General features: G+C 58.5%; 3 non-coding genes across 3 annotated transcripts in view; all 3 read right to left on the bottom strand.

Moving 5' to 3' along the window:
• Window positions 1-4,098, bottom strand: part of LOC145389743 (large subunit ribosomal RNA) — a 6,542-nt gene extending 2,444 nt beyond the window's left edge. Inside the window, exon 1 of the ribosomal RNA XR_013895512.1 lies at window positions 1-4,098. This exon is cut by the window's left edge and continues 2,444 nt beyond it. This is a non-coding gene — a ribosomal RNA (large subunit ribosomal RNA).
• Window positions 4,099-6,697: 2,599 nt separating this feature from the next.
• LOC145389740 (5.8S ribosomal RNA) lies at window positions 6,698-6,853 on the bottom strand. Its single transcript, XR_013895509.1, has one exon. It is a non-coding gene; the product is annotated as a 5.8S ribosomal RNA (ribosomal RNA).
• Window positions 6,854-7,881: 1,028 nt separating this feature from the next.
• Window positions 7,882-9,763, bottom strand: LOC145389748 (small subunit ribosomal RNA). Its single transcript, XR_013895517.1, has one exon. It is a non-coding gene; the product is annotated as a small subunit ribosomal RNA (ribosomal RNA).
• Between the last annotated feature and the right edge of the window lie 1,504 nt (window positions 9,764-11,267).

Genomic DNA, 11,267 nt, shown 5'->3' with positions numbered 1-11,267 from the left:
TACCTTGGAGACCAGATGCGGATATGGGTACGCATTAGCCCGAAAATGGGTCCGTCCCAGCCCTGGGGGACTGGTTCACCCAGCAGGTTACTCAGCACATGCGTTTTCAAGGCCCGGCGGAGGAGCACGGGACGCCACCCACCTGCGGCGCTCTACGGCAGCCGTGTTACCATTGCCCTTTCTCACTGCGAGTGGCTTCCAGGGCCACGGCGCCTAAAACAGAAAAGAAAACTCTTTCCCGGACCTCCGCCGGTATCCGCAGGCTTTTTCCCGTTGCCAGGTCCCTGCTTTTCCACACCGACGTGCGGTGTGGATCTTCCAGGTCTAAGTTACGGAATCTTAACCGTATCCCCTTTCGCCAACGAACTCCCAACGGGTAACTGCGGGCCGCGGCTGTCCCGTGACGTATGCTCAGTGACCCCGAAGAGATGGGCACCCGCCGCGGGACAATATGGGACCCGGGTTTCAAACAGACTTTCGTGCGCGCCCCAGAACACGCACGCCTCCCGCCACGTGTATCGGGCCTGAACTCAGCCTGACAGACAGACAGATAGATACGGGCCAAACCGCCGCTCTTCCGTCCCCCCTTCCTTTGAACAAGCCCCTACTGCCTTCAGAGCTTAGCAAGGGGGCAGGGAAGGCCACGGCCACGGGCGCCTGGGAGGAATTCGTCCAGTAGTGAGCAACCAGTCTCCCTTCCCCGCTGCTACTACTGCCACCATCGCCGCCGCCGCCTCCACCGCCGACAACGGCGGGGAGCGCGCGGAGAGGAGCAGAGCAGGTGACACACCGTTGCGTATGTGCCACAGGGAAGGGATGCAGGCACCCCCTGCCACCACCACCACCACCGCCGCCGCTGCAGCTAGCAGCGGCAGCAGCAGCAGCAGTAGTAGTGGGCAGGTTTCTTTTCATTAAGTGGCACGAGACCGGCAGCACCAGGCACACCTTGCGGTGGGATTCGCGGAGCAGCGGGGTTCCTGCACGGGCATCGCTCCATGGAGAAACAGATGCCACGGGCAGCCCTGTACACCGGTTACAGCAGTCAGACAGGTGGAGAGAGGGCCAGCGGACGGCGCTGTGACTGCGCCCCCACCGAAACCGACCCCGAACCTGCTGATGATGCTGGTGGTGAGGCTGCCACTGATGCAATGCCGCTCCAACTACTAGTCACCCTCACCCGCCGGGCGCCGCACAGCCACCGAGTGCATGCGCCCCAAGGCGATCAAGTGCCTCTCCTCCTGACCATGGTCGTCATTAGCAGAGGAGGACGATGGGTGCTGCTACGCCTCTATCGATCGTGCCGGGTGCCAACGCCCCGGTGGAGGAGGAGCCGTACTCGGCCCCCCCTCTGTGTTTCTGCCCGGGCGGCAGACCAACCCCCCCCTGCGCCTCCGTCGCGTCGCGCCGTCGCGTGCTCGCACGCAACGCACGCGACGTAATACGATGACGCCGACAGCGGCAGCCACGGCCACAGCCGCTGCACCACCGGCAACCACACCGAGAACAACAAGGATAGCTATGCCACCGCTGCTGCCACTGCGGTCACTACAACCGCAGCCCACCAGCCTCATTAAGCGGCCACGCACACCCTGCGCCCTCTGTGCTTCTTCGCCTCTGGTGCTGCTTCTTCAAGCTGCTGCTGCTGCTTTTGGCCCTTCTCGGCTGTTTCTCCAGCTGCTTGTGGCGTTCGTCACCGTCAGTCATCAATTGGAAAGACGGGAATGAATGCGCCTATGGAGGGGGGGGAGATCGCCAGCTGCGCTGCTTGGAACTGGCTGGTCGTCTGAAGCCGTTACCGCTCGACGTGGTACAAGGCGTTAGCCTTGGGCTCAGGAGCGACTGATCCATGTCCAATTGATGTTCACATGGAACCCTTCTCCACATCGGCCTACAAGGGAGTCTCTCTCGATTAGTTGCTACTACCACCAAGATCTGCACCAGTGGCGGCTCCAGTCCGGCTCACGCCGAAACCTTCAACGCTCACCACCGCGCCCTCCTACTCACCGGGGCTTAAAGACTTGCGTGGCGAAGCCTGTTGTGCCACCGGCGGTCGAGTATCGGGAGAATGCTTGAGCGCCATACCATTTTAAGGGCTAGTTGCTTCGGCAGGTGAGTTGTTACACACTCCTTAGCGGATTCCAACTTCCATGGCCACCGTCCTGCTGTCTATAGCAACCAACACCTTTCTTGGGTTCTATGAGCATTCATTTAGGCCCCTTAACTCGACATTTGGTTCATCCCACAGCGCCAGTTCTGCTTACCAAAATTGGCCCACTAGGCACTCAGTGATTTGGCTCTGGAGCTTCAGTCGTGGACGGCGGCGCCAGCGGCTTTTGGAAGGCCGCCGCGCCCCGTCTTTCAAGAAAGCCCAGACACTCACCCATTTAAAGTTTGAGAATAGGTTGAGGACGTTTCGTCCCCAAGACCTCTAATCATTCGCTTTACCGGATGAAACTCATGTACGAGTGCCAGCTATCCTGAGGGAAACTTCGGAGGGAACCAGCTACTAGATGGTTCGATTAGTCTTTCGCCCCTATACCCAGCTCTGACGATCGATTTGCACGTCAGAATCGCTCCGGACCTCCACCAGAGTTTCCTCTGGCTTCATCCTGGCCAGGCATAGTTCACCATCTTTCGGGTCTCAACATATCTGCTCAAGGTACTTGCCGGCACCTGCCGCAGGTGGAAAACGGGAGGGAGGCGGGTATCCGCCCCCCCGAGCCCGCCCCTCCGCGGAGGGCCGATACGGCAAGTCCCGGGCTTGCGCCCACGCGACACCGGAGAGCGTGTCCACGCGTTGGGCGCGGCGGCCGCGCGCCCCCTCAGAGAGGAGGACGACGACGACCGCCGCCGCGTGCGCCCCGGAGCACTCGGGCGAGGGCCACCGCACGCCGCCGGACGCCAAAACCGAGGTCGGAGGAGAGGAGGGAAAGGGACTCACCCCCTCGTCGCCCCTTCCAAGGGAGCCGGGCGTGCTGCGTGGCCGAGGGATCAGCCCCAGGAGACCCCGGCCGCCTCCCCGCCAGCCAGCCGACCTGCCCTGGGCCCCGCCGCAGCCTCCTTCGGGAGAAGAAGAACAGGACAGGGGGGGAAGAGTCGGAGGAGGAGAGGGGAGGGGCGAGGCCCCCCGCAGTGTCTCACTTTCATTTCGCCTCTGGGTTTAGTGCACCCAATGACTCGCACACATGTTGAACTCCTTGGTCCGTGTTTCAAGACGGGGCGGGTGGTCCACCGACTTAGCCATTACCGCAGAGGGAGACCGCACGGTCGCGGGCACTCCCGCGACCCTCAAAAAGCGGCCCCCTCGCCACTCATTAAACCATCGCAGGGCAGTCAGGGTATTTTGTCACCGGGGGTTTCCCCCGCCGCCCGCCCAGCCCCGCTACCTCCCCCGAGGAGGGGAAGGGCGGCAGAAGGGGGCACGGCGAGGTACCAATCCGCCCGGGCCTTCGACGTCCCCGGCAATGGCTGCGGCAATCTACTTCGAGGAGAAATACGCCCTCCGGCGCCGGCGTGAGAAACCGGAGGCGGGCCCGCGCCGGCGCGAACGCCGAACGCGCGGGCGTCACTTACCAGGCGGACCTCTCGGCCCAGCCGACGCCATCGAGCTGAATCCCCTCATTTCGATCTACGAGTTCCACCCGTTTAGGCTCTTAACGGTTTCACGTACTATTGAACTCTCTCTTCAAAGTTCTTTTCAACTTTCCCTCACGGTACTTGTTCGCTATCGGTCTCGTGGTCATATTTAGCCTTAGATGGAGTTTACCACCTGCTTTAGGCTGCAGTTTCAAGCAACCTGACTCTACAGAAAAGCCCTTTCCGCCGACCAAGGTATCCCTCACGGGTGAGTCGCCATACGGGCCTATCACCCTCCTTGGGTAATGAGCCGCTTTCAAACGAGACTTAGGCGAGAATGGTCGGCGTGCTGGACCCTCTGAAACGCAACACCCCTCGAGGACGCCTCAGTGAGGGTTCGAGGTTATGCGCTGGGCTCTTCCCGGTTCAGTCGCCCTTACTAAGGGAATCCCTGTTGGTTTCTTTTCCTCCGCTTATTAATATGCTTAAATTTGGCGGGTGATCTCTCCTGGGACGAGGTCGTGACCAAGAGTGATTATTGTTTGGTACTGGCAAGGTAACACCCTCCACTAACTACACTTTGCTGTTGCTTTGTGGCTCTCCGGTGGCATCGGTACTACTATGGCACTGCTCGTTCCAAAGTACTTCTTCTCGGTAGGGTGGGCAGCTGCTGCTGCTGCTTCTCTTTTGGGGCTCAATGCTGCTGCTGCCGCCTGCGTGAAGAAGGCATCTAAAGCAGCAGCACCGGCACCAGCAGCAGCAAATCAACTAACTGCTTTTCTCACCCGACACTTACCGACACCACCACCACTTGTACCGGCAGCAACCAGCTTCCACAAGCTCGTTCGTGTTGTCAGGGCTTCCCCCGCCCCCAGTACGTACAACAATCATCGAGGAAGCGCCTTGCCCGATCCCCATCATCATCGGGCACGCACGACTCCTCACGTCAGCCAGACTTCAAGTTTCACCCACACTACTCGGGACCCTCAAGGAGCTCGGGCCTCTGCGTGCGGGCTACTCCAGGCCGTCACGACAACGGCGAACATCTGGCGCCTCCGCCGGGCCCTCGTTGAGTCCTCCTCCTGCAGTTCCTCTAGAGAAAGGAGGAGAACAAGAAGCCTCCTCCTCCTCCTCCTCTCCGGGCGCTGCAGTTGGCAACGAGGGCCACTTCAAAAGGCTTGTTGGTGACCGCCAATGAGCAGTGCGGGACAAGGAGAAACGAGTTCTCCTCCTCCTCCTCCTTCTTCTTCTTCTTCTCTCCCCCCCCACGACGAGGGGCGAGAGGGGAGGAGCCGGCAGTCTGCTCACTGACTTGGCCAACGCGACAACCAGACCCTTGCAAATGCCAAGTACTGGTAGGTGTCGGTTCTCTGTGGACCGACAGAAGCAAGGAGTGAGGGATGCATCAGGCAGCCGTCTGACACGCACAACAGCATAAGCAGCAGCAGCAGGCTGCTGCAGCGTTGTTACCACCCTTTCCACTTCTCTTGCCTCTAGCCTTCCCGTACACCACCCCCAGCCCCCGGCGGCGCGCCACGCACGCCGTTCCTCGGGGACCGCCACGGTTCGATTCAGACCCGAGCGGACCCGAGGCTCTCCCCACCGCCTGCTGCAGCAGCAGCAGCAGCAGCAGCCGCCCCTGCCTGCCGCCGACTACGGTGGTCATTGGCACGCTGGCGGCAGCTGCTTTTGCGGTGAGGAGGCGCAGGGAGGGAGGGGGGGGGGAGGGCGGATTGCAGTGGGTCCCGGAGGCCCTTGGTTGTCTTTCTTATCACCCATCACTCAAGTCAAAGGGACGAGCACAGAAGGGAGAGAGCACAGCAAAGGTCGGCCGGGTATATTCTATAACCCAAAACAGACTACCTTCGCGGCCAACTTCTCCACCTGCCTCTACCTGTCCACTTCCCGTTCCACTACCGTTCTCGGGGTCAGTGGAGCGCGCACGCCCGGTCATTCGTCTCTTGCTCCTGTGCCGCCAAACGAGAGCCACGGGCTCCTCGGACGACGATAAGGGTGTGCACGTGTACCCGGCTAACTCTTCTTGCTCCTCCTCGGAGCCGAGTTCCCACCCGGTTACACAAGGGGTGACTGACACACTGACTGACCATCTGACTGAGCTATCGGGACCAATCAGTCCCATTACTGTCGACCAGACTGGCCTGGGGCCAGCCAAAGACAACAGCAGCAGCAGCAGCAGCAGGAGCAGCAGCAGCAGCAGCAGCACAGGGTCAGCAGGACAGTGATCCACTCACTACAGCATCCCCTCTCCACGGACCCACCCACCCACCCACCACAGGACCACCCTCGTCAAGGTAACATGTTGCTCCTCGACTCCACAGAGCAGACCTCAGTACTGGTGGTGGTAGTAGGCCGCAGAGCACCCTTCGTCCCTTCTGTCGGAGACCCCATGATGAGCACTCCGACGGCACAGAAGAGAGGAAAAAATGAACCATGTCGGGCTGTGCGTCACTTGGGACAAAGGAGGTGAGAGCAAGAGCAGGGGGAGGAGGAGGAGAGCGGGAAGAAGACAGGTCAAACTGCATCCTCTGTCCCACCTGCCTGCCTTCCTTCCTTCCTGCCTGCCTGCCTGCCTCACCTTGGTTCCTTTCCAAGTCCCACCTTGACTCCACCTCCGGCGGTGCACCGACTTGTTTTAGTCACAATGTCGAGCACCGCGTCTCCTCTACCCCTGGGTAGGAGAAGAGTGGACGGTGTGGAAATGAAACGGTAGTCCCGGTGCTACACCCCAGCCTCTCCAGAACACTGTTCGGCCCCCTGAGAGCTTCTTTAAATCGCCTTACAGATCTCCCAGTGTTCAGTCCCTTGCTTGATGGGGAGGGTGGGGCCGACCGTCACCATGCATGCCTGCACGGACACACAAGGACAACGACGACGACGCCCTCCCCAGTGACAGGTTATATCAATGGGTTGGTTTTGAAGGAACGCAGCAGAGCCCGGTGGGGGCGGCACTGCGAATCCCCAAGGCTGAGAGGAATGTCTTGTCGGCTCCTTGGGGCTCTGCCCGAAAGACAGTCAATTGTTGACGTAGCCCCAAGTCGCCCCTCTCGCGGCTAGTTAGCCCATTGCCGGTTCTCACCAGCGTGTTGTTAGAGGCCTTGTATGACCCTCGTCCAGGAGTGGCGGCTACCCTACGGGGCAAGCCACCGCAATGTGCGTTCGACTTGTCGATGTATCTGAAAATGCGTATCACATACCGACTCGCAGTTCGCTGCGGTCTTCATCGACCCACGAGCCAAGTGATCCCCCGTTAAGAGTTGTGTCACAGTTTGGGAGAAGAAGCGATCTCGGACTTGCCAGGTCCATGTCGCACAATTCTTAGGTTTCCAGACAGAGCCAGTGAGGTGTCACTCACGGCTGACCTTGGTAGAAGAGGTTTCGTGCTGCCTGCGGGATGCACCCGACCAGGCTTTTCCTCTCTCGTCACTAGGAATAGGGACCGACACCACCAGACGTATCAACCGACGCCACCTTTCTCCGGCTCTGGCTGCCTCTGCTGGCTACTCGCCCAACCAACGGTGGGAGACGTAGAGAGAGAGCGCGCGCGCCGGCAGAGGGTGGCACATGATACTAGTGTCATAGGAGGTGGGCCTCTGCCTCCATAGTAACAAGTACAGCAGCCCACATCATCATTAGCTGACGTTCGAGATGGGCTTGCTCTTCCTTCTCCTTCCCCTTAGCACGGTGCTTTATTGACACCCATCCTCTCTCTCTCCCTCCCCCTCTCATCCCATCTTACCTCTGCACCAGCAGCAGCAGCAGCAGCAGCAGCAGCAGCAGGGGGATGGGAATCCTCAGGAGGAGGACAAGGAGAGCAGCAGCAGCAGGAGGATAATACAGATACGTGTGTATATGCATGTGTGCGCTGGGTGCTCGAGAAGGGCTGTTGGTCTTCCTTCTCCCTTTGCTCTATTTAGGGAGTAGGGTATGCTGTTGGGTGCCGGGAACGCACAGTAGGGGGGGGGAACTGATGGCAAGAACGAGGAGAGGAGGAGGAGGAGGAGGAGGAGGAGGAGGAGGAGGAGGCGGACGACCAGGAGCCAGTTACTTTGGCACTGTGTCTTCTGTCCTTCGACCTCCTACATCTCTCCACACATCCTCTCTCTGTATCTCTCTCTCTCTCTCTCTCTCTCTCTTTTTTTCCCTCTTCTGCCATCACGGGGGTGTGCTTGCCGAGTCTGATGTGAATGAACCACCATCATCTCCTCCCAAGGCAACCCTCAATGAAGTATAGTTGTTGTTATTAGGAGTGGGAGGAGGAGTCCTTCCTTCCATCCATCCAACTGGTAATGATCCTTCCGCAGGTTCACCTACGGAAACCTTGTTACGACTTTTACTTCCTCTAAATGATCAAGTTTGGACATCTTTCCGTCAGCCCGAGGCACCCACTCCCAGTGAAGGGAAGCAAGGCATCCAAGGGCGCCAGTCCAAAGTCCTCACTAAATCATTCAATCGGTAGTAGCGACGGGCGGTGTGTACAAAGGGCAGGGACGTAATCAACGCAAGCTGATGACTTGCGCTTACTGGGAATTCCTCGTTCATGGGAAACAATTGCAAGCCCCAATCCCTATCATGAAGGGGTTTGAACGGGTTACCCGCTCCTCTCGGAGGGGGAAAACACGCTGATCCCTTCAGTGTAGCGCGCGTGCGGCCCAGAACATCTAAGGGCATCACAGACCTGTTATTGCTCAATCTCGTGCAGCTAGAATTGCCACTTATCCCTCTAAGAAGAAGTTGCGAACTGGACACCAATTAATGGAGATCCGTCGACTAGTTAATAGGCCAGAGTCTCGTTCGTTATCGGAATTAACCAGACAAATCGCTCCACCAACTAAGAACGGCCATGCACCACCACCCACCGAATCGAGAAAGAGCTCTCAATCTGTCAATCCTTCCGGTGTCCGGGCCTGGTGAGATTTCCCGTGTTGAGTCAAATTAAGCCGCAGGCTCCACTCCTGGTGGTGCCCTTCCGTCAATTCCTTTAAGTTTCAGCTTTGCAACCATACTTCCCCGGAACTCAAAGACTTTGGTTTCCCGGAAGCTGCCCGCTGGGTCATGGGAATAACGCCAACGGATCGCTGGTCAGCATCGTTTATGGTTAGAACTAGGGCGGTATCTGATCGCCTTCGAACCTCTAACTTTCGTTCTTGATTAATGAAAACATCCTTGGCAAATGCTTTCGCAGTAGTTCGTCCTGCGACGGTCCAAGAATTTCACCTCTAGCGTCGCAATACGAATGCCCCCGCCTGTTTCTATTAGTCATTACCTCGGGTTCCGAGGAAAACCGACAAAATAGAACCGAGGTCCTATTCCATTATTCCATGCATAGACATTTAGGCCATTCATGTAGCCTGCTCTGAGCACTCTAATTTTTTCAAAGTAAACTTGCCAGCCACTCGGGACACTCGATGAAGAGCACCCCGGGCGAGCCAGCGGGGCCTGGACTGTTAAATACCAGGCTGTTCGGAGCGTGACAGTAGACACCGGGAGGTGTACCGTCAGTCCGGAACTGTAGTCCAACTACGAGCTTTTTAACCGCAACAACTTTAATATACGCTATTGGAGCTGGAATTACCGCGGCTGCTGGCACCAGACTTGCCCTCCAATAGATCCTCGTTAAAGGATTTAAAGTGTACTCATTCCGATTGTGAGGCCTCGGATGAGTCTCACATCGTTATTTTTCGTCACTACCTCCCCAGGCCGGGAGTGGGTAATTTGCGTGCCTGCTGCCTTCCTTGGATGTGGTAGCCGTTTCTCAGGCTCCCTCTCCGGAATCGAACCCTGATTCCCCGTTACCCGTTATAGCCATTGTAGGCGCATAACCTACAATCGAAAGCTGATAAGGCAGACACTTGAAAGATGCGGCGCCAGTGCGGAGACTGTGCGCTCAGCTCAAAGTTATCCAGATTCACCACAGGCAGGTTACGGACCGAGATCCGCCGACCGGTTTTAAACTAATAAAAGCGCCCTTCCCTCTCGGTCAGGGACTCTGTGTGCATGTATTAGCTCTAGAATTACCACAGTTATCCAAGTAATTGGGTACAGATCCAATGAAACATAGCTGTTTTAATGAGCCATTCGCGGTTTTACCTTGCATAGGCTTGTACTTACACATGCATGGCTTAATCTTTGAGACAAGCATATGACTACTGGCAGGATCAACCAGGTAGCTATATACGGAGTAATAGCTTGGATTTGCGCCTAGGCTGGTTGGGGGTGTCTGTGTCTGTGGTACCAGTTGCTTCTGCCGTTGTCGTTGTTGATGCAGCACTTGTGACAAACATTTCGTCGTCATCACCTGCAGTACAACCAGCATGCAACACCACCCCAGCACACAATACTCTCCCCTCACAGCCTGCGCCTAATTAGAGTAGTAGTGGCGGCCCTCTCTGCTCGCTCACTCACTCACTGGTCCAATTCACTGTAAGACACAACAGCCATGGGGGGCCAAGACCTCACACAGGAGTCAAGTGAGCCCTCCCGCAATGGCATTCGATATCAGGCAGGAGCTGATGATGAGGATGGCTTCTCCTCAGCCACCACCACCACAGACTCCCATGACAAGGGCACATTCAGCAGCAGAAGTGGACCTTCTTCTTCTCCCGCTGCCTGCCCTCTCACCTGTAGCTGGGCATTCTCTCTATTCGTGGGTTTCCCCGTAGAGAGAGTCCCTCAGGTCTGCACACCCTAGGCAGTCGACGACGGCAAGCCGGTTAGTCGTTCGGTGTGACCGTCGGACCTCCGGCTTCCCGGGACCTCGTCGACCCACTGGCATGTGCTTCGTGGACCTGGTTTTCTCTTTTCTTAAGCGCCGGCCTCTCCCCCTGACAGTAGCACAGGCAGCCGGGGCCCTCGACTGAAAGCACCCGGCCGCGTTGTGCCCCCGGGAGTCAGGCGGCGTGCCAGAGCCATGCCGAAACCAGCCGGAGAAGTTTCCCCCCCGCACAGGGTGCGGGGAGGCCCCTCCTCCTATTCCGGTAACGGCAATGGACGGACGCCCGAACACCACCCGGGCCCTCTCCTTCGACTATCGTCCGCCCGCCAGAAGAACTGGCCAACACAGAGCCAGCCACCCACTGAAGGGCCGCTCACTCTCTCTTCCTCAAGGTTAGGTTGCACTCGGAGAGCCGACCCCGCTACCCAGGTCGCTCCCTGTCTTGGGGTTAGGTTAGGCAAGCCCTTGGTTCTGAGAGCCGCCCGCCCCACCCCTTCTGTCTTCTCTCCCCGTTGGCCACCACCCGCCTCTGAAAACGGAGGAGAGCCACGCGGGTATGGTGAGCCCTTCCGGCACTCGATACTCACACTGCACCGAGAGCCAGAGGAGCCCCTGCTGCGGACCGACCCCACGATCCGTCTTGGTAAGCCCACCCCCCCCCTTTGCCGGTGCTCGGCTCCGGAGGGTGGGTCTAGGAGGCGGAGGGAAAGGCACAGCCACACTCTGCCCTCTGACCCCTCCGGCTCCCGGGCATTCTCCCTATTCGTGGGTTTCCCCGTAGAGAGAGTCCCTCGGGTCTGCACACCCTAGGCAGCCGGTGGCGGCAAGCCGGTCAGTCGTTCGGTGTGACCCGTCGGACCTCCGGCTTCCCGGGACCCCATCGACCCACTGGCATGTGCACTTGACCAGCGAAAGTAGGTTGCGCCAGCCCCGAGCTTCCCTGGCGGCAGCACAGGCG

The sequence above is a fragment of the Coenobita brevimanus genome, unplaced genomic scaffold (assembly GCF_032717465.1).
Source record: "Coenobita brevimanus isolate Jiangsu-jjx unplaced genomic scaffold, ASM3271746v2 jjx.HiC_scaffold_1993, whole genome shotgun sequence".
NCBI classification, from domain to species: domain Eukaryota; kingdom Metazoa; phylum Arthropoda; class Malacostraca; order Decapoda; family Coenobitidae; genus Coenobita; species Coenobita brevimanus.
This window is presented reverse-complemented; position numbering and strand designations above follow the sequence as displayed.